Here is a 27,455-nt window from a genome sequence, read left to right on the forward strand (position 1 = left end):
CACCGCGATCAGTAACGCCCCAGCTTCCCCTGTCGCGTGGGCTCCTGGCCCCCGCCATCCCCCCACTCGCCAGTTTCCCCCACGCTCCCGTCTCTCCCAAGCACCCCAGTTTCCCCCACACCCGCTGATTATCGCCACCCTCTCTACACCTTCCCCCCCGCCGCCGCCGCCGCCGCCTTTCCCTTCACGCCCCGATCAGCCCGCCTGCTCCCCCTTCTCCACCTGCTCCCACCACCCTCCGCCTCCCGCCCCGGGCATTTCCCCCTGCACACGGGGCCGCCGCGGGGCCCTTCTCGGCTGGAAGCCGGGAGCAGAGGCAGCCCCGCGCGCCCCCAGCCGCGAGCGGAGAAGGCGCCGGGGGCCTCGCTGCGGCTCCGGCGCACCCGCGTCGGGCATGCGCCGTGGCGGGCAAGCGAGCGATTTTGGGAGGGGAGGGAGACGTGACACTCCTCCACCCGCTGCCCCCCCCACCCCCAGCCTCGCGTGGGGCGGGGCGGGGCGGGGGGAGCGAGAGACGCGGCTCCCCAGCCAGCCGCGAGGACAGGGCGCGCGGGCAGCGCCGCGGCACGTAGAGTGGCTCGGCCACGCCAGTCGGGCGGCGGCGGCTGACAGCGACGCAGGACCCCCCCCCCCCGCCTCCCGCCTCCCGCCCCCCGCCCGGCCAGAGCAGGCGCAGCCCTCCCCGCCCCCGGTCCAGCGGCGGCGTGACACCGGCCGCGCTCCATGGAGCCCGGCTAGGGGCTCCCGCCCGCAGCCGCCGGGAGAGCCGGAGGTGAGCCGCGGAGCCCCGTGGGGAGAGCGCGGGGTGCGCAGGGACCCTGCCCGGCCGGGGGGTGTGCGCGGGGGGGGGGGGTGTTGCTGAAGGGTGACCCCCGCCCCCGCCCCCTCCCCCGGATATATCCGGCTACCAGCGGGAGCTGGCGAGTCCGCACGGTCATCCGTGGGAAGGTGACATGAGGGGCGGGAGGCGGGGTGCAGCCGGCTGACAGGTCGCTGGAGCCGCCCGGGGAGGAGGAGGAGGAAGCCGGCGGCTTGCAAAGCCCGCGGCGGGGCTGGACCGGCTGCCCCCGGCACGGGCAGCCGCCGGCACCGAGAGGCTGCGGTGCGGGGTTTGCCACAGACAAGGGGGAAACGGGGCGGGGGGATCGGAAGCAGAGTGGGGTTTTTTTGGGTGATTGGCGCAGCCGGGCGGTGTGAAGGGAACGGGGTTGGTGCTGGAGGAAGGAGGCTGTTTGCGCTGCTGTTGGCGCTGATTTGCATCCAGCGGAACAATGCTAAAATTGCCTTTTGGTAGGTGATGGGAGGGATTGTTTGCTGGGGGCATCCGTCTCCTCTTAGATTTGTGGCTGGGAGAATGAACTGGGTTGTTCTATTTATTTAATTTATTTATTTATTTATTTGAAAAGCGGTGTCTGCTCCCTGCGGCTCCAAGGAGCAGGGCTTGCTGTGAACTTGTATTTTCAAGGGTTTTGCAAAATACCTCCCCGCACCCTAACTACGTGCGCGCTATAGCACTCAGAATTGGCTCTGCGATATGCACTTCGGGAGCCTTATAATAAACATTCTGAGATTCTGGGAAATAATCAAAACGTGGAAGATATGAAGACCCCCAGGTATAAAGCAAACACACAGAGAATTGTGGTATTATTTCTCTTGCCTTAGCTACATTTCTAGCCACAACTCTTTTCAGTAATATTGGCTAACACAAACCAATCCTGCATCTGATGTGGCTTTTCTAGCTGAAAGAGTTGATTTCATATACATTTGTTGTCAACCATGACTGTTGTGTCACATCGCACTGAATGAGGTCTGAATGTTTAGTGAAATGAAATCTCATCGCAGTTGCTTTTTAGGGTTAGAAATGTTGCCAAACAGCTGCTGCTTTGTGTTTCAATTGTCGAGGTCCCAGGAGTGGATTTTGGACACAGTAAGAGAGAGATGGTTTGTAAACATTGAAGGAAGGGGAAGAGCATATACCTGTACATAGAGTGCCTCTTTACAAAACTTTTAAAAATAATTATTGCGGTTCTGGAGTGGAGAGCTTTGCATGTGTGTGAGAGAGACATAATTTAGATGAAGTGGTCCGATTTTTACAATAAACAAACACTTCCCAGTTATCAGTGGTTCAAATACTTGCATCAGTGAAGTAAATGAAAGCCAGAGAGAAATTAAAAAAATATTGTGTATATTTAAAGGTTGGCAGTAATGTGTTATGTAGATATTTTTCACAGTCAGTAGTGAAACACTTGGAAGATTTATGGTTCAAAAGTTGCATCACTTCCTTTCTCATTGTTCAGATTCATAGAGAAGGTTGCCAAGAAGATAAATTGTCACCTGTGTTCTTTGTTATCTACAGTAGATGGAGGTAATTGTTTCTTCTGGACTAGGTAATTATGGGTTATGTGCCACTAGTGTCACAGGAGTGAGGTTTGGATGCACATCATCTTGGCTTTTTAAGAATATGTAAATATTTTACTAAAGAAGTTTTACATGAACCAAATGGTATTGTGCAGAGTCTGAGTGTTCAGTGATGGAGATAAATAGATAACATCTTTTCTTAAAAGGCTGGTTTTGCTTAGGTTTTTTTTTTTTTTTTGCAGTTGTTTACATTAGTTTTCTCAGGTTAGTCTCAGTATGAATAAATTTTTTTAGAAGAAAATCTTCCTTAAAATACAAGAAAAATGCAGTGAGGTAAATTGTAATCTGTAATTTTAATTCTAATGTATTAGTTTGAGAGGAAAGAGCATTTGGTTGCTGAAGTATTCCTGGATTTTTCTGTATTAACCCTTATTTGTTTAGATCACATTTTCTCTTTTTCATTGTTACCTCTTTAATGTAGCTTATTCTCTAGGGAAATGATTTAAAATAAATTTGAAAATAACAATATATTTTTCCCTTTGGCAACTGGCAAGAACATGTTTAATTACTAAAATAATATAGAACGCCGGAGTAGTCCCAGCAATACAATTATATATGGCAGTGGTTCTCAAACTTATTTGATCGGCCCCCCCTTTTTTGTGTCTTTAATCATTTATGGCCCCAACCCCAACAGTATATATACTGCCACCCAGCTCTGAAGGCAGAGCGGAGAGCAGTGGCTGCTGGCTGGGTGCCCAGCTCTGAAGGCAGCGCAGTGCCAGGAGTGGCACTGAAGTAAGGGAGGCAGTGTGAAAAGTGATATTTGTCACAGCACTTTTCACAGGAGACTTAGCACCCCATTGCCACCAATACTTCTGCGCTGGTGCTGCTGCCACCACCCTGGGGGCTGGTAGTTGGAGTCCCACCACCTTCAGGTGAGGGATTGGAGGAGCGGAGGGAGGAGAGCTGGAGCCTGGGCTGCCTCCCAGTGAGGGATTGAGGGCAGTGGGGGGGAGGAGGCGAGCCCAGGTAACGGGGCTCTGGCTGTCAACTCTGTGGTGGCGGGGCTCCAGCTGTCCCTTTATCCCCACCTCCCAGGCATGATTGGCCCTTCTGCATGAGCTCCAGCCACCTGGGGTTGACAGAGCTCTTAAAAAACCAACCAACCAACAAAAAGCACACAGCTCCCTTGCCCCTTTCCCACGCCTCCCTGGGAGGCCTGTCCCAGCCGCTGATATATAGGAAGTAAAATCAGAATGCTTCCTTTTTCTTTTCATTTGATATATGAATTTGGGGAGCTCTTCTCCTCCTGGAAAGAGAGACATCAGTGGCAGTGACTGCAACTAGACACTATGGGCTGAATAGATACCTGGGGATCGGGTCCAATAAGATGCAAATACGATGCACATTTTCCCACAGACCGCTCTCAGTGCAGTTCATTAATTACTTCTAGCACTCTTGATATTTTGTCCTTAGAATCTCTGATCAATTTCGTGGTGGTTTTTTATGGTAAGAGCAAAGCTCCCTGTGGGGTCTCATTGAATGAGCAAAACCTTGCCTCCCACAATGTAATCTGCTCTTTTTATTTTATTTTATTTTAAATCTCCTTTCTTTGAAGCATGAGAAATGGCCACAACGGGAGATGGGGTGGCACCAGGCATTCACTCTCCGGTGGTTGGCTGGCTGGTTCTTGCTGACGTGCTCCAGGTCTAACAGATCATCATATATGGGGTCAGGAAGGAATCTCCCCGCCCCCAGTCATGTTATCAGTGACCTTGGGGTTTGTTTGTTTTTTGCCTTCCTCTGTAGCTTGGGATGCAGGTCACTTGCCAGGATTATCTGGGCATATCTCACTTAATCATTTCCCTGCTATTGAGAGGGTGTCAGGCACTGGTACACTTCAGTCCCTCCCATTCTCGGGCTGTGGCACTTAATAATGTAGTCTCCTCTGGGCTGTAATACTTTGGTCTGATTTTGGTTGTTGGATTTAGTGTATGGGTGCTGGGTGGGGTTGATGGCCTGTGATACACTGGAGGTCAGACTAGATGATCTAATGGTCTCTTCTGGCCTTGAACTCTGACTCTAAACCCATTTTTACCTTGCAATGTGGCTGAAGCCAAATTTGAACATGAGGTAAATGCTAGTAAATTAAGCTAGAGCGACATTTAGCTTCCATTTATGTATATAAAATTCTGAAACAGCACCAGTAAAAAGATCTGTCTGAGTCTGACTGCATCAAGAACCTCCAGAACTATGATTTTTCCAGGACACTCAGACTCTGCACAATACCATTTGGTTCATGTAAAACTTCTTTAGTAAAATATTTACATATTCTTAAAAAGCCAAGATGATGTGCATCCAAACCTCACTACTGTGACACTAGTGGCACATAAGCCATAATTACCTAGTCCAGAAAAAACAATTAACTCTATCTACTGTAGATAACAAAGAACACAGGTGACAATTAAACTGCCTTCTAACGAGAACACAAATGATAAGTATTATAACTTGCATGGATTGCATTAAAAGTAGAGTCTCTAGGATAAAGTCATTGGAGCTGGTTAGATGAAGGCATAGAATCCGTGTTAAGAGGGTGGATCTGAGCAGGTTGCAGCTTCAAGAGGCTAGAATCGTCAGTGAACAGCCATTTGAAACTCATGCTTGATTAGCGCTCAGAGTAATATGGATTACAGTAGAAAAGGTGTGTCCATATGTAATGAAGAAGATTGACCCTGTGGTCTGGGGCACAGGAGATTTTGGTTCAATTTCTGGCTCTACCACAAAGTTCTTATGTGGCATTGGGCAAGTCACTTAATCAAAATAGATAAAACAGACAAAGGGTGAGGGAATTGTGGCACAGAAAGCTTATCAGCTTTTCAGGGCAGGGACTCTCTCACTCTGTGTTTATAAAATGCCTAGCACAATAGACCTTGATCTTGTTTGGGGCTTCTAGGCATAACTGTAATGCACATCATAAATAGTAATGTAACAAAAAGGTGGCCAACAATTGGTACCTCGAGAGTTTCCTATGCTGTCATCTCTGTAAATCAACAGAGAATGGAGGTGGAAGCAAGCACCTCTCTTGGAATAACAACAGGCTTCTTATTTTAGCATGGAAAAGAGCCAGAGATAGGGAGGTTGTTGCTGCCTTGCTGGTCAAAGTAAAACAGAAGTCTTGCTGAAAGAGTAATATTTTCACTTGGGTACCAGAAGAGCAGAAAAGCTAGCTCTGGACTTAAAGACAGAAGGCTAAAGTAGCAGTTTGCTTCCATGAACATACAAATGATTGTAATTAGGCCCAGACCCTCTTAAGTGACACATGGGTTTATTTATTTCAGATGTTTCCAACTCCCAGGGATGGGGCCAAATATGAAGCGTTTGATGTAGCCTGTAGTTTAACCCCAATTACTTCTACATAAATCACGTGACAATTACAAGCGCTAAGTACACATTTGTCACATAAGTGCTACCTATTAGAAAAAATTACGGTAACTTTAAAAAATGTTATTCTAGTAAAAATCTTTGAAAAAATAAAGGATAAACAACACTACTAGACATTAGCTTGCCTGAGCTGTGGACTGCATTGTGCAGACAATGGAGCCACCTATCTCGCTCCGATAAGAGAATGAAAATGCAGTATCTAGTGTCCTAATCTTAGTGTCTTTTGGAGAGCATTTAAAAAAAATTAAACGAAGAAAATCAAAATGTTGTAGCTGTACAAACTCTTTGTGCTTACCAGTCTATGCTTAGAGAACTGAAATGGTGGTTTTGTAGAGCAGTGAACAAGAGAGCGAGAGAAGCAAAATGGGAGCTGGCAAAAATTCTTGTTACAAAACTGTGATGGATAAATGATTTACAGGGGTGTTTGCTTTCTTATTTTGGGTGAAAGGACTGAGTTGACAATGTGTAGTGATAGCTGTGAATTGTTTTGTTTTGGGATTAGACTGCATTGGGTCACACCTTCCGATCCTACATCTCCAGAATAAAAATGCAGTAGAACACTTCATAACATCTCTCAGAAAACCAGCTATAACTTCTGTAGACTCAGTTTAAAAAAAAACAAAAAAACCTTTTTTTTCTTTCAGTCCTTATGCCATTCTGCAATTGTTCCAAAAGTGTCTAGGTCACAAAAAGGTGGATGTAACTTTGGCACAAAGTCCTAGGCACCTTCCTTCTTGCTGGTCATTAGCATTTCTTCATTTTCCTTAGCAATTCCTACAGCTTAGATTTTCAAATTGCTCACCTTTTGCAGGACAACCAGAAAAGATGCTATATATCAGATGTGTGAAGAAACCATATCATTCACAGTGTAATCTTGCTTAGTAATTTTGGGTTTCCTTCCATCTTCCATGTTTGTGTGTGTGTGTACACACACCTTACTACCCTTACCGATCCCCGCCATACCTTCATTGTCACATAGGCAATGTTTCGTGTATCAGATCTGCTAAACTGGAGAGTAATTTTGTAGTTTTAGCTGAATGATTTTACAGGACTGCATTATAAGATTACTAGGTGTATGTGTTTAAATAATAGCTCATGGATGTGAACAGGGACGGTGGAGGCATGCTTTAATGTTGTCTTGTGTCTGGCTGGATCTCTTGGGGAGCCTTAGCAACAGTGCCACAAACATCAGTACAGTCTCTCTATCACATATTGTTCTCTGATTTCGTGTTCTATGAATACAAACCTCAAAGGCTGCTTCAGGAACAATTCTTTCAACACAGACTGTGGTTACTAATATGGTACAATTTTTGGAAAATTCTTCTGTCACACATCCGATGGGAGGCTGAATGTCTTCAAGAACTAACCCAAATCTCTCAAGCATTGCCCACCCCTAACGCTTTCTTTCTCATTGCCCCTTATAGTCTCCATGGCATAAACTGCCCATCAACTTTGTGAACCTAATCTCATTGACACTTCCACAATGAACCTCAGTTTCTTTAAATTAGTTGCTGAAGCATTTTCAGGGGGGCTGGGCTAGAACTGCAACCACAGTTGGGAATGGTGAGCTAATTGCTGTTTCGGCTGAACAAGTAGGTTTTGATTTTTTTCCCCCTGGCACGTGTTGAGTTCTATGGACAAGTTCCAGGACTGGTCATGCCTATAGCTTTTCATTCGAATTCTGATGGGAAACCAGCCTTCTACTGAGGCATGTGACTGTGGGGTGCCCATCGGTTCTTAATTACAACTTGGATTCTTATGTCTTTGAGCCTACTTTTTAGTGTCTTTTGAAAATCTCATCTTGAACTGCTAAGGGAGTTAGGTGGTTAACCCCACCTCTGTTTCAGTGGCTGTTGGGTGCCTAACTCATTTAGGCACCTTTGAAAAATCCCAGCTTTAATCTCTGAATTCACTTATTGTAGGATAGTGGTAAGATCAATCTTGAGTCAAACATCAGAATTTACTTAGGCTTTCAGTGTTTTTTCTGCTTCTATTGTGACATGATAACAAAGAGGTTAGATGAACACTGTGGCTAACATGATGGCTGGGAGGACAATGACTTTTACATGCTATGGTAGACAGAGCATTCTTCTTCTTGGCAAATCTGGGTTATTTGCAGGAGTGCACTAAGCAAGTCCTACATTCCTGTGAAAAATAATTCATTAATGGCAAGAAAATAATCAGCTTACTCTAAAAAGCCGCTCCAACTGCATTGCTCCAACTGTTCTTTTTCAGCCTCTGAATCCTTAATGATAGTCATTGCTAATTTCTTGTTGTTGTGTATTTCTAACTGCAGAGTCCTTTTTCTCCTGAGTTTTAAAGAGAAGATGATAGTAGTAATTGCAGAGCATAGCTATTTATCACTATTCAGGGGAGGACTCTTCCTCTATAGTTGAACAGACAAGTTGCTGGTCAGTTGATGCTAGATTCACAAAAGGATTTAGGTGCCTAACTGCCATGATTTTTGGCACTTAACTCCCAAAATCAGGCCTAGTGGTATTTACAAAATCCCTGCTCTGCTGCTGCCGCACACTGTAGGTGCCTAAGCTCCCTTAGTACCTAAGTTTTTGCAGTAAAAGTTCTCTAAGTGCCTATGTTTCTGCCTCTGTGCATGCACATTGGTGCTCCGCCCCAGGTGTTCAGATGCCTGAGCCCCAGAGCAATTCACAAACCAGGTGAAGATAGGTGTTCGTCTGCCTGACATGCCTGCAGGCTCTGACCTGGTGAGTGGACTCAGGGCTCGTCTACCAGATTGGGTCCCTGTAGGTGAGCTTACACAAAGTGGGAGGGTGGAGAGTAAAGAGAAGGCCTTCCTTCATGACTTCTAGCCTGGTGGTAAGGGTGTTCACCTGGGAGGTGGGAGACCCCTGGTTCAAGTCCTTCCTCTGCCTGAAAGGGAGAAGGGATTTGAATAGGGAGGGATCTGTTACTGCTCAGGTGAGTGCCCTAACCAGTGGGCTATGAGATATTCTGATGTGGGCTCCCTCACTCTCTTCTGTTGAAGCTCTTCCACTGTGGGTAAATAATTTTAAAAAGTCATTGGAGTAGGGGAGTGGATCCTGGCTCTCCCACCTCTCTGGTTAGTTCTCCAACCACCCGCCTACACAGTCATCCTCATGCTTGCTTTCTCTTTGGCCCAATGATTCTTTCATTATTTATTCACAGTGGATGAGGGTTCACAGCTGAGTCACTGGCAGAAATAGGCACCTCCCTGCAGCCCAGATTTAGATGCCTAACTCTGTGAGAGGGGTGGGGTGTTGCATACATCCTCTCATTGGCATCTTCCATGGTCTAACTTAGGAGGCTCTCCACCTAGTATGCCAGCTTTTGTGAATTTCAGTCTAAGGCACCTATCTATCCCAGTTCATTGTATAGGGAGCCTAGGCACCCAACTCAGGCTTTGTGAATTGCAGTGTGTTCCTGTGATTTCCCCCCCCCCCCCCCCCCAGGTGCCTAAAAGAACCTAAGTGTCTTTGTGAAGTTAGCCCTTGATCCTTTAGCTTAAGCAGCAGTGTCTCATGTTCCTGATCCAGAAGTCCTGGTTCACTGCCTGTGGACAGCCCCTCCAGGATTGTTGTAATACAGGCTACAGGCTCTGGTGCAATATACTATGTATGCGAAGCACTGCTTCATAAGTAAACAGCTCCATTCTGTGTTATCTTAAGTTACTGAAGGATCTAAATGGTGTTAATGTGTAGTCCCATCAAAAAGCACAAAGCAGTTGTCTAATCTAAAGGTGAGAAAGGTGTGTGGATAACTGTAGCTGAGACTATTATGTGGCATCATGGCTCTTTATCCCTCTGTAGTGGTTATGTTGGTATGGGTGACACCTGCTCTGGCTTCCAGTTAGTTTCCAGGTGAATTGAAGGTGTTGGTTTTGTAGTATAAAGCCTTAAATGGTTGGGACTTGGTGCTTCAGGAACTACCTTTCTCCAGGTGAGATGCCCCTGTACTTCCAATCAGTTGAGGTGCTAAAGCTACCAGCCTCCTGCTTTAAAAGGGACAGGGCATTTCCATTAGGGCTCTTCAGTTCTGAACTTACTGTTCCCTTTGGTATGATTTGTTTCCCTTCGGGGATACCGTAAGGCTTAATTTTTTCCCTTTTGGGCTCTTGTTGAAAGGATAGGTTAAAGGTTATGAGGTGGTTACACGTGGGGGCTGTTTTCACATTGGGCAACGTATTTTTAGTCAGGCCAGTATGTTGTGGTTTTGAATTCCTATACTCGTTATGTGCAATTTGATTTGTGACAACTCTCTATTAGGCACTTTAAAGGAGTCTAACTATATAGAGAATGATGGAACAGAAGATGTTTGTAGTAAATTGCGCTAGTTATGCTGGCAGTATCTCTGCTTAAACATTTAACATGTTTTAAAAAAACCAAAAGTATCTTTCCTTCTGTTAAATTTGACATTTAGAAAAATTAAAAATGGAAAACATGCATTTTAGATAAACACAAATTGTTTATAATTACGATTCAATGAGATTTGGTGCTTTTATAAATCGTTTAAGTGTATTATTCGATTTAAAAGGTCAAAGGTAAGCTTTAAAATGGATACCAAATTGAGATGGGTAGGAAAGGTGACATTTCTATTCCTGTATATAGTTTGAATTTGACTGCAGACAAAACAAGACAGATTTCACTATGGGCCTGATCCAGCAAAATCTTATTCACATGAGTAAGGCTTAGCAAGACAGGGTCCTAGCTAAATCAGTGCACTCCTGTCTTCATATCCAAGAAGTTTAGCCTTTGATTCCGCAAAGTCTTACTCATGCGAACAGACTGAGGGGTGACAGCAGATAGATAAATATATCTAATATTATTTATTTTCAAGTACTTCAAGAAGATGTGGCTAATCTGCAATCTAACCTTTTTTTTTCATTTCTCCTGCCCTTTGTCTGTTTGAGATTCTAAATACTTTACGGAAAGAACTGTAGGTTCCTTTGTTTGTACAGATCCTGGTGCATTGTGGGTGCTATCAGTAGTACAATACAAGTAGCAAAATATAAAGTGAGTAAATCCTTTGACTTCTGTCCTTAGGCCTGGTCTACACTACAGAGTAAGGAGTGGGGAGCTCCACCTGGAACTGAGAGCCCATGCGTTCAGCTCTCCACACTGCTCCTCTTAAGTCAGTTTAAGTGCTTCTGGTGAGGACTCCACCGACAGAAGGAAGGTAGCATGGACATGGAAAACCTCCGTAATTACTGCGTGTGGCTGTATGTCAATTTAAGTCAACTTAAGTTTGTAGTTTAGACATGCCCTCTGAGAATAGCTACTGATTACTGGTATGAGCAAGGCTTATAATAATATAATTCTTAAAATGTCAGTGTTTTATTTTTTGGAGAATTCAGCATCATCTGAGTGAGAACTGAATCTGTGGATTTTCTGTGCCCATGGACTTCTGCTGCACTCTGTTATTGCAGGGACCTGACCCTGCAAATGTGCCAAGTGCCCTGGGAGTTCATGATGCTCCCCTCCTTTGAGGACTGGGCACTTGGTGGCAGGTATGGGTCTTGGGCTATATAAACATCTAACTTCACAAGTTACTTATTTTCATTCCCATTGCTTGGCGAAACCTATAAATCAAAAGTTTTTTTAAAAAAACCTTAAAATCCCACCAAATAAATCTTTCCTTCCTACACAAGGTGCTTCATCAAAGGTCTGGCATCCAACATGAGAATATGAGTCACCTCACACAGAGAGGGGTAGTTACCTCTGCCCTGTATTTTATAGGGAAACATGTCCTCACTTCATGAATGCTGCAGATGATGTGTCAAGTTGGGAAGATCCAAAACTGGTTTTAAATCAGTTATTTTTTAATAGAAAGTAAATAATAAATAAATAAAATAAACAAATAAATAATACTTTTAAAAGATAAAAGCAAATGTTTTTGTTCAGTGTTTCAGACTGAGAGCCCAGTCCTCCTGTACAGTATTGTGTTTTTCAGATAAGGTCTGTGGGGCCAGAGGGAAATGGACAATGTGTGTCCCTTGGACAGCTCAGACTCCCGAACTTGCCCCTGACTCCCCAATTCCCATGTCACCCCCTCTCCCTGCCCACCTGAAACCTAATTGTGTGAAGTGCCCACTTGAAGGTTCAAGGGGGAAACCTGCAGTGGAGGCAGCTGAATGTAGAGCAGGGGAGACTCTGCATAAAAGGGTAGATCTGGGGGGGATGAGTGCCCATGGTGCTTTGGAGAGTATGAGTCAAATTCTGCTCTGTTACCTTTGACCAACTGTTAGTTACTGAAGGGTCACACAGGTATAAAGAGCAGATATGGTCCTGCCCCCACCACCACCTCATTGATTTTACTACAGTAACTTTCCTCAGGTCAGAACCACCTCCCTTCCAAGTGAGGGGCCAAATACTGGTCCTATTGAAGGCAATGTGAGTTTGAAATGGAAGGCAATGGGATCAAGATTTACCAGCTATGGCTGGGTAGCTGATTATCAAAATAATTGCATTGTCTTTTACTGATTCTCATCCTTAGCCAACTAATCTTTGCTGACTAAGTGCCTGCTCCAAAACCCATGGAAAGCAATAGAAAGACACCCATTACATTCAATGTGCTCTGGGTCCACCTGTGTGCAAGTTTTGACAATTGCCCTTAAGAAGTTAAAATCTGAAGTAATTTCTTAACAAGAGGGAGGTGCATGTCTTAAACCTGAGCCAGCAGGCAAAGGTCTAAAAGATGGATGGAAGTCTACCACACTGACCACTCATATCTCATCAACTAAGCCCCACAGCCAGCTTATTCTTTATTGTTGCTGGAAAAGAGAGGCTGGACAGGCTTGGTACTAGAGTGAAAAAGACTATATCACGTTTTTTCAAGCTGATAAATTGACAGCTTAAAAAGCCCACAAATAATTGTTCCAACTCTTGCTAGCAGATCTAAGGACATCATGAGTGATGTTGGGCATGCAGAACCGGGTAAAGAGGCATGAGATTTTGAATCCATTGCGTATGGATTGCTCAGTTTAGTGGCAGGCAGCATTGCTGTTGGAGTACAGAAACTTGCGGCATTGACATTTTGTTAATAACATTGATGATAACATAAATGGTTGTGAAACAAACACTCAGGGCTTATATACGCTATACAGTAGAGCAATGTGCACTATAGGAGTGAGTTCTAGAGTGAGCTGACATGTTGTGCATTAATTGGTCCATGTAAACCCTGCTGGTGCGCAGTAAAGGTGCTCTAGTCACAGTGTGCTTTAACATTATACTGTTTCAACAACACTATTTTAATGCCCACTAGGGAACATTTAGCATGCACCAACAGGGTTTACTTGGGGCCAATTAATGCACAACACATTAATGCTCTTCAGAAATCACACTCCCATGGTATGCATTTCTGCACCATATAGACAAACCCTTAGATTTTTTTTTTTTTTTTGTCATAAAGATGGAAACCGCCCTGCTGCAGGGTGAAGTAAAATGCATTTTGTTGCAGCTATATCACATAGAAACAAGCCATTTTTGACTCTTTTTAATGACATTTATTTATCGCAGGTAGTGCCCAAGCTGCTGCTATTACTCAGCATGCTGAAAGAATGTTCTCCAGATGGCACTTGCAGTTTATGCTTTTATTCAGTTCACTTGAACACAGCAGCACTCGGTACAAAATCCAGAAAATTGAAAAATAAATGTAATACTGTTTCTACAAAGTGCCACGTTATTAGCTGAGAAAGCTTATATTCTGAATGACGAGAGAGAGAGGCCCCAAGCCATCCTGGATGATTGAACGTTTCTCAAATACTAGTCAGATTTACCAAATGGATAACAGGCATCTGCCTCAGTTTTAAAAAGCATTTTACTTCCCTCTCCCAAAAGGTATTTTAAGCATGACTACTGTTATCCCCATATTTATTGCCGCCTCCTTCCTTTTTTCTGGCTAGGTTGGATTTATTGGAATTTTATGAAGGTGTTTATAATTATGATATTTTAGCTGTCTTTTACATTGATATAGAGCTTCTCAGTGGGAATTGTGCTTGGAGCAAGGTGCTTTATAAATTATTTTATTTTTTCAATTGTCATTCTCTTGGCTTTTAATTTCAGTGAAAAAAAATGCAGGGCTTCCTGCTGCTGCTGTTGAGGTCAATACAGTTCCTGTTGACCTTCAAAGGAACGTGATCAGGCCCTGATTCTTGTTCATTAAAATTACTAAACCATATAGTATTATCCAAATTATAGGCATGGTAGCCTTTCTTATTCCCTTTGACTTCAATGGGACTGCTCGCCTGAGAAAGGGTTCCGGGCCCAGGCCCTTTCCGGTTTATAGAAATCCAGCAATTTCCTAAGGGTTATTTTGCCACCCTTTAGTAGTTTCAGTGGAACTCCTTTTAGAGTAAGGTATTACTCAGTGTGAGTAAGAGTGGTAGGATCTGGTCCAGAATATAAATATTTAAATCCACTGGTTAAATATTTAAATCAACTGTCTTTTTTTAAAAAAATTGAAATTTGATAATCATTACTATAGTAACTATTTCATAGAGCTCCTTCTGAAATGTAAATGAAAGTCAGGATTTGATGATTTGCTGCAATTAGAAAAATATAAAATATATAATTCTTACGCCTTTCGTGAACTGAGCTCAGTATGACTACATGGAAGAGACAATGTCAGGTTCTGAAGAGTCAGGGGGATATTAATTTGGAAGAGTCTAGGGGATATTAATCTCAGCTCAAGAAAGTTGGTCCACTTCCCTGTTTTGTTTTGGGTCAGACCCCAGTTGACAGTCAATTGTTCTTCACAGACAAAACCTGTTTAAGTCAGTGGGAGGCTCTCCCATTTACTTCAATAGGCACTGGATCAGGCCCCTGAAGAAGACAGAGGCTGTTGCCTTTTGTGGTTACAAGGTCAGATGGCTAAACACTGAGGGGCAGATCTTCCATTGGTGTAGATTGTCGTAGCTTCATTGAAGTAAATGGAGGAATCACAATTTACACACTCTGAGGATCCGCCCCTCAAGACAGAAGTCAGGATTAAAAGATGGAAGGGATCATGAACCAAGAATGAAAAAGATCAAGTGATTCAATCCTCCCCATTCATCTTTCTGTCAAAAATATTGGTTATGTTTAACACAAGGTATTTTGAGTAGGGTTTAAAGTAGAGCTGGTTTGAATTTTTCAAACCAAAAAGTTGAATTAAAGAAGTCTTTTTTGAAAATGGAAATTTTTTGGTGAAAAATAACTTAAATGACAAACTTTGACAATTGGCTTTTTCCAGTTTTTGATCAAAACATTGTCAATGGTTTTCAGTAATCAAAAATATTGATAAACACTTCAATGTTTTCTGTTTTTAAACAATGAAGAAAAAATTGAAATAGCAAAGAACGGGTCAGTTTCTAATACTTCAAAATGAAAAACAACTTTGAATTTTTTTGTAAATGTATTTAATGGTCAGCCAGCTCTAGTTTAAAGTATTGGTAGTAAATATTGGTATTAAAACAAAACAAAAAAATAAGTGTACAAATGGATTCCAGTGTTCCTCAGCTAAACAGTAGGGCAATATTGTGAGATGTTTCTGTTTCTTTCTGCTTTCTATTCCCCAAGGAATACTCCCTTTCCAAACAGAATTCTTGCTACATCAGCTAGCTACACACTGTTTATATTGGTTGCTCTCTTGGCAGTTATTATTTCTTAATGTGTTAATTGCAGTTCTTGGACCCTTTGAGAGGTGGGGTGTATATGTGTGTGTGTGTATTGCTATTTCCATTGTGTACATACTACATCCAGTAAGAGGATCTAATGGTAAGAATTAAAATAGCAAAAGGAGAACAAAATAGCCAGGGTAAATGGGAAGAATAGCCACCATTTTCTGCTTATTCAGTAAAGATTCCTACTACTATTCTTGGTTTGTCTGATGTCTTTTAATTGAAACGTGACTTATGTTAGTTGCTTTCCACCTACTACCAATATTTTACAGTTAATTTCTCTATAATAGTAGCTAGTCAGGGATAAGGGATGACTTCAATGAGAGATGGAGATTTTTAGCGATTTAAAAAGAAACCTATAGATTTTAAACATGTAGAGCTCCACTTGGGCTCTGAGTAGGTTTGCCAGTTGTGGTTGGATGTATTCCTAGAGGTTTCATCATGTGACATAATCTTCAATTAAAGATTAATCTTTAATTCCTGGAGACTCCTGGGCAATCCTGGAGGTTGGCAACACTAGTTCTGAGCCTTCAAGCACTTTACTCACAAGAACTTTACATTCAAATAGGCCTACTGATTTCAGTTGCAGGATATGACAGCTCTGTATTAAACCAGTGTAATTTGATTGACTTCAGTGAAGTAGCTCCAGGTTTACATTGATATAGTTGAGATTCAAATCAGGTCCTAAATAATGGGTTTTGTACTTATACATCCCATGAAAAATCATCTGTAGAAAATATTATGTGGAACTGTGTCATGGAGACTGAATATAACTTACTTATAGTTAAATACACGTAACATTAATTAATATGTTTTCATCAACTCCTTTATTCAGTTGTAACCCTGGAAAGATGAGTACATAGAACTGTATATTTTCAGGGAAGTCATATTGAAGACTGTTATATAAGCACCATCTACACAGCGTTCTAGAAATTTGGTTTCATTTTGTAGGTACAGTATTCACACACACACACACGCTCTATGGGGTCCATTATCCTTTTGAGACACACCCCGGGCTTCAGTTAACTTTACGGTGAGTCACACGCTTGCATCAGGAGGAGAAAAGTCCTCTGTGCTGGTTAGAAATTAGCAATAATGTTTTCTATCTGTGCAACAGTTTAAAATTAATTATTCAGAACGTACTGTTTGAGCAGCTTGCACGTATATGCCCATTTACTATTACCCTCCATGGTGTAGTTATTATTCATGCCAATGGGAATTGAACACATGGACTGAGGGCAAGTTTTGGCCCATAGCCTGGAACACCATTTGACTGCACCTATGCAGAAAAGGATAGGAATATCTCCCTCACCATAGTCGGAGACCTAGAGAAAATGCTGTTTTGTTCTTTGGATATTTCAAACAAGTCATGAATGAAGGGACTTTTTAAAATAAGAAACTGTTAATAGTTTTGACTGTTTAAAATATGTTCAGTGAGTACAAATTAATTTGTTTGATTAAATATATCCTGTGAGATATCGAACACACTTGGTGCCTTTTGAAGTTCAGGTGAGTTGAGGGTTTTTCAGCACCTCAGGATTGGGCTTGTAGCTAACAAATCAGTTGATGCACAAGGCAGAAAGAAATCCAGGGACATTTCTCAAGACCGCCTTGGTTTTGCAATGTTAGAGAATTAAAATCATCTATTTCTGACAGCAAACTAAACATGCGAGATTCACACTACACATGCATAGCCTGTGAAGTGTCTGAGTTGGTTTGGGTTAGCAGGCTGGCGGTGTTGTGAGTGACACACTGTGGGGAATTGTAGTGAGGAGACACTATATAAGGGAGCATAGATTAATTTACTCAACAACAAAAATTCACTCACTTCATATACAGTTTCCAGGACAGATGTGCAGGGTGGAAGATGGACATTCATCTTATTTAATTTCCTAATTCTGGGAGGTGCTCAGTTACCATGATGGATGGGGTAAAAAAAAACCTAAGCAGAATAAAATCTGTTGATTTAAGAAGGTGCTGTTTCTACATAATCACTTTTTGGGCTATAACTGTATTTTAAATATACAAAGAGTACAGTATAAGAACACTTCATTCTCTGGATGATTGTGATTTCACCAGTATCCTTTGTAATATAGGCATCAGTCTTATGTCTCACAGTTTGTTGTTTGGAATTTTTCCTACTCTGTGTTATACAGAAATATGTATAATATATATGGCAAAAATCCCATTTACTAGTGAGTGAGGGAAATAATCTTTTATAATGTATAATTAATAACTGTGAAGCTAACAGCCATCCACTGACTTTTATTTAGTGTAAGAAAATTCTGGAACTTTAGCACTTCAAAATGGGATTGTGGTATGAAATGAAATAGTCCAACCACCATTTTTCACAGTCTTGAAATAGCAAATTTAGTTTTTTAAGTCTGCCCGAGTTTTCTCTTTTCTTCCTCTTTATATCTCTAACAAATATCATCTTCTAATGCAGGGATGGGGAACCTTTTTTCTATCATGGGCCTTTGACCCACAGAAAATATCAATCGCAGGTGCTCACCCACTGGAGGGGGCGGAGCTCAGGGCTTCCCCTGCAGCGGGGCGAGCCAGTGCTTGTGACTCCAGCCCCATGGTGGTGGGGGCGCCGAGGACTGGATGAAATTAAGCAAGGGGCTGGATCTGGCTCATGGGTTCTCCACCCCTGTTCTCATGTAACTAGGTTAGTACTGTACCTAGAGAGGGAAAGACGCAATATCCAGATAACTGTAAAACAAAGGGCTAATAGACATTAAAGCCCTAATCAGGGAAGCATCTCTGTTCAGTAAGCACTTGAGGGGATGCATTACTTCAAGCATGTGCTTATGTCCCATTAAAGTCAATAGAATTTAGGCACATGCTTAATGTTAAGAATGTGCTCAATGTTTTACAGGATCAGGACCTATGTTCTGATAATAGTGCAATAACTGCAAGAGTGTTGCTCAAAACATTCAAATCCTATTGTCTACACAGTTTTATATCTGACTTTGCTGAGGTCTTTACATTAGCAGAGAGAAGTAAAACTGTGGCATATTACTGTGGTTATATTGTTTATGTGTGTTATGGTAATATATGCATCTTGATATGTTAGTTTAGTGTTCCCTCAGAGCAGAATTTCCTGTCTACCCCTTAGCTGACAATTAGGAGTTTTGAAGCTTTTTTGCCATTAAAATTTTTTAAGGTGTGTGTTTTTTGTGGGGGGGGGGGGTGCTGACTGTGTGTTTAGGACCATATCCATTACCCGGTATGTACAAAATATGTTGTGTGTATGTGACATCATTATTTCAATTGCAACTATTTTAGGTACTCTGTGAGGTAGGGAAGTGTCGTCATCCCCATTTTTCATATAGTGAAATGAGGCACACAGAGACTTAGGGCCAGATTTGAAAGTTATTTAGGAGCCTAAAGATGTAGATGATTGATTTTGAAAATCTCACTAGGCACCTATCTCCTATTAATTTCTGAATCATTAGGTGCTTGAATACCTTTAAAAATCTGACCCTAAATGACTTGCCTACGGTCACGCAGGAAATCTTTGGCAGAGTGGGAAACTGAATACAGGTCTTCCAAGACCCTGGCTAGGAACTTAACTACTGTACTATCCCTTCCTAAAGTATTTAAGAACAGTAGGTGGGGATAATAAAAAGGACCAAAATAAAATGAACAAAATAAGTATCATGAGTAACATATGCGGTGTGGAGTGCATAAAGTTTTCAGTGATGCTTGATTGGGAAGATGTGTAACTTTTGAGCATTCACTCTTTAGTAATACAGTTGATCCATGCAGGTGGCAATAAAAACTTTATAGGACCTCAGAGCATTATGTGTTTTCTTTCTACACCTTCATGTATACATGTGTGCATGTGCATGAGCGCTGTTGTACAGTGTATAAAAAATATATAGTGTAGCTAGTTTAATAGAGAAAGTACATATTTTAGCAGTGAATAACCTCATGGGTTTTTGTACAACATTATTTGGAATGTTTAAAAAATAATCTTTAACATACAGTAATTTGTCTCGTACACAAAATCTGTGTTTTATTTTGCTGAAATGTGTTAAATTCTTTAAAGGGCTTCTGTAAACCATTCTTAGAAATATTTTGTTGCCGCAGTTTTATGGGTTAGCAACAAAACTGCATTTTTTGAAAAACACTCTCATTTTCTTCATGTGCATGTTTGAAAAGCAATACAACAGTGCATCAAACAAGGCAGACTGGAAATTTCCAGGTCAATTTCCTGTCTAATTCATGCTCATAAAGCTGGATTGTCTGTACTGTATGTAGCTGCAGTACTGCAGAAAGTCAATAAAGAGGTGACTGCCTCACCACTATCAAAAGCACTGAGAAACTCTGCCTTATTAAAACCACACTTGACTCCTGCAGAGAAACATAGCTGGAAACCTTGAGGAAGAAGGAATAAAAAGGAAGCTAAAATTGCAGTGAGTACTCTGTATGTTTAGGCCTTCCAGAGAGGTTAAAGGGTATTTATTATAAAATAAAACAAAAAGGCAGATTCATTAAAACATCATATTAAATATGGACATTTTGCTTGAACTTCTGACTCTCCCACATACAGTTTGACACAGAAAGAAGGTGATTAATTTTCCCAGCAATGAGTGGATTTAAGTAGCTCCCTAATGGGTTTTGTATATCAGAATTATAAAATATATATATTTCTTTATTCTCTAGAAGAAAGCACATGATGAAGAATTAGGAAATAAGCAATAGAACATGTACTGTAAGATATTTGGAAATGGGTTTATGAAGGGCGTACTATTTTATTCTTATCCACTGTATAGTATTAATTTATTGCATGCTCGCCAAGCTTTAGGTAGCATCAAGCAGGATTTCCCTCCCCTCCTCTCTGTGCTCCTAGCTTTTTCTCACCGAGTGAAAAAAGAAGTAACTTTAATGGAAAGATCACTGGTTAAGCTTCATATTGTGATATTTCGGAGACTGAATTCGCTGAAAGTGATGAAACAAACCCAAAGTTATGCTGTGAATTTGATTGCAGTGAACTTGATTTCAGACATGTGAAACAAAGCTAGCCTGTTAGCTTTAACCCCACATACTTTGAATTTGTATGAAGGTTTCCAAACAATATATACAGTATCTTCTGCAAATCAGTTGTTTTTAACAATGACTGTAAATAAGGGCACCCATAAGTAGCACTAGATAAAGAATTATTGGAAGTCCCTGCTGCAGAGCCCAGCATATATCTGACCATTATTTCAGCTATGTTCATTACCTACCTTTTCACAAGAGCAACTACTGTGAGGATACCAACCTACGCACATGCGCAAACCCAGTCCTACAATTCTTAGCCATATGGACACTCCTTGTTGATCTCAGTGGAACTACTCTTACGGTAGTCAGAGTTACTCATGTGAGTGAAGCTTGTGGGGTCAATACCCCAATTTCTAATTATTTTTATTTGCTTTTACAGTGCTCCTCTGGCCAGAACTTACATGTATAGTAGCCAGAGCAAGAGGCAGTAACCCATTCAGGACAGGAGATCTGGAGGTGTCTGTTTTGCTGTTTGGAATGGCTCACGACCAGGAGTGCCAACCTCTGGGCAGACAGTCAAGAAAAATGGCAAAAACCCCAAACTAGTTGTGTGTTCTGTGCTTAGATTTCACCAACCCAGTAATAAGTGTGAACTCCTAAAGCACCATAACAGTCTTATCAATGAGTCATAGACAATCTCCTTGGTCAGTCCCGTCTATCTTGCCACCCGGGCAAGCTTGACGTTGTGGTAGATGATTGCTTGACACCAAAAATCACAATAGTAGTCAGATTACTCCCACTAACTAACCCCAGATCAACTGTACTCAGATCTCACACCAAAGACAATGTTTGTAGCCAATCCTGTAACAAACTAAAAGTTTATTAACTAGGAAAAAGAAATAAGAGTTATTTACCAGGTCAAAGCAAGTAAGTGTACACACACGAATGAGTTACAGTCAGGTTTCAAAAGGTAATATAAACTTTTATAGTAAGCAGACTCTGTATATCCTTTAGGACTAACCCAGGACAAACAGCTTGGAACTCCTTGCCTATGTGTAGAAATCCTTGCCCCTCAGAGTTCAAGCAGCATAAGAATAATAAATTCTCCTTATTTTTATTCCCTTCCCCCAGTGTTCAATCTGTGATGGGACAAGGGCCTGGGCTTATACTCTCTTCACTGATGTGGGGAAAGCAGTCAGCAAAGTCTTTTGTCCACAGTGGTTTGTCTGATGTCTTCTTTCCTTGGGGAGAAGATAACATCCCTTGTGATGAACTGGTATTTCACACTTGATAATGTTTCTCCCCTGACTATGGGGGATTTACAGGCTTAGCAAACATTTAAACATTACCTTTAAAACATGGGATACAGTATTATAGGTAGGATTAATGCATACAGCACCCTACAAGCATTCTGTGAAATCTGAACACTAAACACATTCTTATAACTCTAATACCTATTTTAACAATACTAACCCACAGGTGAGCCAGACCGATTTCCAGCTATGCATTTGTCAATGATCAGTGAGGCCTAGGGAGCGTGGCATGAGCTGGCAGCTGATCTGCCAGCATCACAGTCATCTCTGCATGCACAATTTACACCTGTGCAGTAGTTTAGTAAAATGGAGGAAGTTGAGGATATATGGGCAACTCTCCACCACATCTGATGGTTCAGAAGAAAGAACAGCAGGAGATTACTAAAAACCATGAGGGGAGCCAAAATAGGACCAGATGGTAGTGGGGCAAACAGAAGAAGAGTTCTGAAGCAGAGAGTGGGGCTAGGTGACAGTGGGGAAAGAATAAGAAGATGCTGTTCCTAGGTAGGAGGTTAAGGGTGATGAGATGATGGGCGTGAGTAGTAAGATGGGAGTAATTTTGGGAGTGTTTCCATGTGAGGAGGAAATGAGGAGCTGCAAGGGAGGTTATTACTGTGATTGGATGATGAGAGGACTGGTTAACTGGGAGACTGGAAGGTCCTTCAGGGAGTCGGTGAGCTGGATTACACTTGGTGCTGGTCATGTGCAGGAGGGAAAGAATCTGTAGATGGGAAGGAGGTTGGACGCTAGGCTGGAGCAAGTTGCCAGTGGGTTGGGGCTGGCATTGGAGGTCAGGGGTTTGTCACTAAATTCTCCATCTCCATCTATGAGCTGCACTGAGCATTTTTCTGGTGCTATATATTTGAAATAATGAGTGTGCCAGAGGGTAAATTCTTCCAGCGTGATGAAACTTATATTTGGGTTTTGCTCTGCAAAACCCCAGTTCTACTACAATATCAAACTGCCAAGGGCGTCAGAAACACCTACTCTTTTGCCCCACAGCTAAAAAATTACGAAATTCAAACTTTCTACCCCCCTTTTTTTTGGCTTGCTGGACATGGGCAGAGAAAAGTTCCAGAGGTCAGGATGTGTCTAAACAATTGATCATAGATTGATAAATTCCAACGCCAACAGGGTTCACTGTGATGATGTAGTTCAGGGATCGGCAACCTTTGGCACTCGGCCCATCAGGGACATCCTCTGGTGGGCCGGGACGGTTTGTTTACCTGCAGTGTTTGCAGGTTCGGCTGATCGCAGCTCCCACTGGCTGCGGTTCGCCACTCCAGGTCAATGGGAGCTGCGGGAAGCGGCGCGGGACAAGGGATGTGCTGGCTGCCGCTTCCCACAGCCCCCATTGGCCACAGAACTTCCCCAAAATAATTCTTAGAGCATATTTTTTAGAAAACATCTAATCTTGCTGTAAAAATAGTCAGTGGTGGAGACTCCACCATGTCCTTTGGTAAATTATTGAAATGGTTAATTATCCTCACTGTCAAACATTTATTCCTTATTTCCAGTCTGAATTTGTCTAACTTCGACTTTCAGCCATTGGATCATATTCTAACTTTGTCTGCTAGATTGAAGAGCCCATTATTAAATATTTGTTCCCCATGTAGATACTTATAGTCTGTAATGAAGTCCCCCTAACCTTTTGTTTGTTGAGCTAAATAGATTGAGTTCTTTGGGTATGTCTTCACTACAAAAAGGCGTCTGCGGCTGGCCCATGTCAGCTGACTCAGGCTGATGGAGCGCAGTCTGCGGGACTAATTGCATTGAAGATGTTTGGGCTTGGGTTGGAGCCAGGGCTGTGGGGTCCTCCCATCTTGCTGGGTCCCAGAGCTCAGGCTCCAGCCCCAGTGAAAGTTGCCATTTTGCTACATGACAAATTGTACTTTTTCCTGTGGCTGGGGGAGGGAGGAGCAGGATGGACAATACACCCTTAGTACCCATAGCCACAGGCTCACTCATTTCAGCCTGCATTCAGTGAGGTGGAAGTACAGTGGATATGAGGATACTGGAGGCTGAAGGGCTGCATCAGGTGCTCCGAATCTTTCCTTTGCACGTTTTCCACAGATTTGCACCCGTCTTCATAGCAGAGGCTGGCAGCAGGATTTAACGCTTACTGAGGAATGCTGTAGCTTAAATCTTGCTACCAACTCTAAGTTAGAGTAGTTCAGAGGTACAGTAACGGACATTTCTCAGTAACTGGAATAAAACCACAGCAGAGAGCACAGCTCGGAAGGAAACATAATTTTACACATCAGCAATTTTTTATGATTAATAACATTATCCTGCCTTAATTGAAAAATGGCATGGTGCCCTTAAGAAAATTAAGCTGCAGGAATTAGTATCTAACATCTTGATGATGAATGTATATTTTTACACACTGCATATTACTGTCAGTGCATTTAGAAATAATAGTGTAGTGTATTGTAATAAGTCATCCTATGTTGTTTGTAGTTTCATGGCACCATTCTGTCTGGCTGACTTGACTCTTAGAGCTGAAATGCTTGTGTAGATTCAGGATGAGGATCCTGAAATCTTCAAAATGGAATTAATGTACAAACATGAGAATTATGTGTAGGCTCTGAGCTTTGTTATCAGTTGTTATTGCTGAGAGGTATTCACAGCAAGTTAACGCCAGACATAGCATTAGTAATTGTCAGCTCCAGTGCCTTTGTGAAAAGTAAACTGTTTGTGTGACTTTAAACATTAATGAATCCTTTTGAATGGTAGGTCAGTTGTTGTGATGAGTTTGTGTAATGCATGTTTGTGGGCCACTCTCTCCTCCTAGCCAAAGACTGAGAATGAAAAAAGGTGATTCCAAAGAACAGGGGGATTTGTTATACCTGTCAGAAAGCTTATAGCTGTGCATGGCCAATGTTTTCACGTCAGTGTAAAACACCAGAGGCATGTAGTAGTTCTCTTCTCCACCTACCAATACTCAGCCCAGCAGAGGTGCCAAATTGTGACTGAAGAGCACAATATGTATCATGTGGAACCAGACCCTCACCTGGTGCAAATCAGCTTCGCTCCAGTGGAGTCAGAGTTACACAGATTTACATCAACTGAGGATCTGACTCGTGATGTGAAAAGTCAGGTAGTAAAACGTATGAATTCATCTTTGCTCCAGTGGAGTTATTCTCATCCCATCTGTTTCCTATATACCATTAAAACAGGACCATGGCTGCCTTAACAAAAGGAAAGAGAGGTCAGTTTTGTTGATATAAAATTAATTATACAAGTGTGAATGTCTTAATCCTCCAAACAGCACCAACTAAAAGTGCAAAATAATGTTGTTGGCTGTGGTATTGTCAGCCCCAAGCATTCAAAAAAATCACAAGATTTTAAAAAAACAATTAATTTGGGGTCTTTTTATTTCTTTGTTTCTGAACCTCTAGAATTCAAGTTTTCATGCTCTTCTCTCTTGAAACTATGAGGACTAGAAACACTGCTATATATGGGGGGAAGGGAGGGAAGGTAAAATTGTAATGCAAGGATCGACAACCTTTGGCACGAGGCCCGTCAGGAAAATCTGCTAATGTGCCGGGTCGGTTTGTTTACCTGCAGCATCCATAGGTTCGGCCGATCGCAGCTCCCACTGGCTGCGGTTCGCCGTTCCAGGCCAATGGGGGCTGCGGAAAGTGGTGGCCAGTACATCCCTCAGCTCTCGGCCGAACCCACGGACGCTGCAGGTAAACAAACCGGCCCGGCAGCAGATTTCCCTGACAGGCCGTGTACCAAAGGTTGCCGATCCCTGTTCAAATGTAATCACCTGACTCCAAGAACTGGGGCTTTAAGATAAAAATGGCGTGGGATTTTTTGATAAAGTCACGAGCTGGCCACAGTGTGGCTTTGCCGACTGACAGACTTCTCCAACCATCAAGAAGAGAATAAGAGTTGTTGTAGAATTGTTCCACCTGTAAGCACCTGTGTAACAATGCTGCACTTTCCATCCAGCAATAACACCTGTCATAGACCCAGGCCAGTTGGGTTCAGCAGAGTAGCAGAAGGCAGATATACTGGCCACTGGATTAACAGTTTTCTGTTCCCTGACTGACCAGAGCAGGGGCTGCTCCAGGCTAATGAGAACACCTGACTCCAATTAACCTGCAAAGAGTCAGGTGAGGCCATTAAGCTAATGTGACCACCTGACTCTAATTAAGGCCCCTCTGATCTTATAAAAGGGCGCACTCCAGTCAGCCAGCTTGTACGCGCACACTCCTCATGTGAGGGCAGTTCTTACTCTGTTGATCCTCTCCTGGGTACATAAAAGTGTCAGTGCAAAGAGGTTTTAAACACTATACTATACCCACTTTGCACCAGTGTTTTGGACACACAAGGTGCCCGGCAATGATTAAATGATTACATTACCCTTCCCCTCCTCTCCTCCTGGCATGGGCTGTCCAACCAGACACATTTCTTTTTCTATTCTCATCAGAATAACTAACTGAAATCTTTGCCCAATCTTGCTGATAAAACAGCGGACGATAGAACAGTGAGAGAGATGACAGGAGGTACTGGCATTTTCCTGCAGCTCTTCCAGATCACTGATACTTTGGTGCTTATATGTTGGTCCTGATCCACCTTTCCACTTGCTCTTTGTTTGTCCATATTTGTAGGCAAATGTCTACCTACTTACCTTCCCTTTTTGAATTCTAGTCAGTGTCCCTATGAAAACAGACAATGAGGAAAGCCGTAATAATATACTTCCTTCTTCCCCGCCGCCGCACATTGTCCCTTGAGGAAAGATTAGTTTCTGCTAAGATCTCAGCTTGCAAAACTAAACAATATAACATTGCAATAAAGTATTTTCATTCAGTGGGTCTAGCATCTAGGAGCTGTACTGCATAGGGAATTATAAAAAGGATCCTCTATAGCTAGCCAGTGGGAGAAAAAATAATCTTTCATTTTCAGTGTATTTTAAATGGAAGTATTAGAGCAGTGCAGACGAAGAACAAGGGACTTCTTTGTCAAAACTTAAGGTTCTTAAGAGGCTTATTATTCAGCATCTGTCAACAGCTTTCTGTCTGACTTTTATCTCTGATTGGTTATTGCATATAACCCTGTCAATATCCCTGAGTTTTATGTGTGCGTGTGCTGTTGTTTTTAATATTTGAACAAGTGGGGTGTCTTACTGAGAACACTGAAAATGAAATATGTGCGCTGAAATTGGTTTCCTCTAAGGTTGCTCCAAATGAGTCAAACTAAAGCAAACCTAAGTGGTGGTGTAATCCCTAAGAGATGAGCTTCTTTGGAATCTTGCCAGTTTTGCAGGCTGGGTAATCTGCACTGTCATCAAGATTCGCAGATTAGCTATAGTGAGGTTAGTTGGTTTTGACATTTCATTAGGGGAACTTCTACAGTCATGCACCCCAAGTCTTTATACTGTAATATGTGGATGACCTACTTTTATTGACTGTATAACTTTTAAAATCCCTTCAAGTAAATAGTGGGATTGCAAACAGGTCTACCAGGTACTTTTGTTAATGGTGCACTGAAGCCTGCTCTACGCTTAAAAAATTAGATTGACCTAGCTACGTTGTTCAGGGCTGTGAAAAATTGTATACTCTGAGTGCCATAGTTAAGTCAACCTAACTTCCAATGTAGATGCAGCTAGGTTGATGGAAGAATTCTTTCATCAACCTAATTACCGCCTCTTGGAGAGGTGAATTAGCTGCACCGACAGAGTAACCCCT

At 42.3% G+C, this 27,455-nt stretch overlaps 1 protein-coding gene across 7 annotated transcripts in view; it reads left to right on the top strand.

Moving 5' to 3' along the window:
• The first annotated feature begins 454 nt into the window (after window positions 1–454).
• The window catches only part of RAI2 (retinoic acid induced 2), an 83,777-nt gene continuing 56,776 nt past the window's right edge, over window positions 455–27,455 (top strand). For 2 of the 7 annotated variants that reach the window (XR_012160312.2, XR_012160311.2), the window contains exons 1-2: window positions 455–772; window positions 10,839–11,014. The gene's annotated coding sequence lies outside the window, so the exon portion shown is untranslated. Of the gene's footprint in view, window positions 773–1,250; window positions 1,291–1,519; window positions 1,614–10,838; window positions 11,015–27,455 lie in introns of those variants that run through there. The other 5 variants (XM_073356433.2, XR_012160313.2, XM_073356423.2 and 2 more) reach the window with 5 other exon arrangements.

This window comes from Lepidochelys kempii, chromosome 1, assembly GCF_965140285.1.
Source record: "Lepidochelys kempii isolate rLepKem1 chromosome 1, rLepKem1.hap1, whole genome shotgun sequence".
NCBI classification, from domain to species: Eukaryota; Metazoa; Chordata; order Testudines; family Cheloniidae; genus Lepidochelys; species Lepidochelys kempii.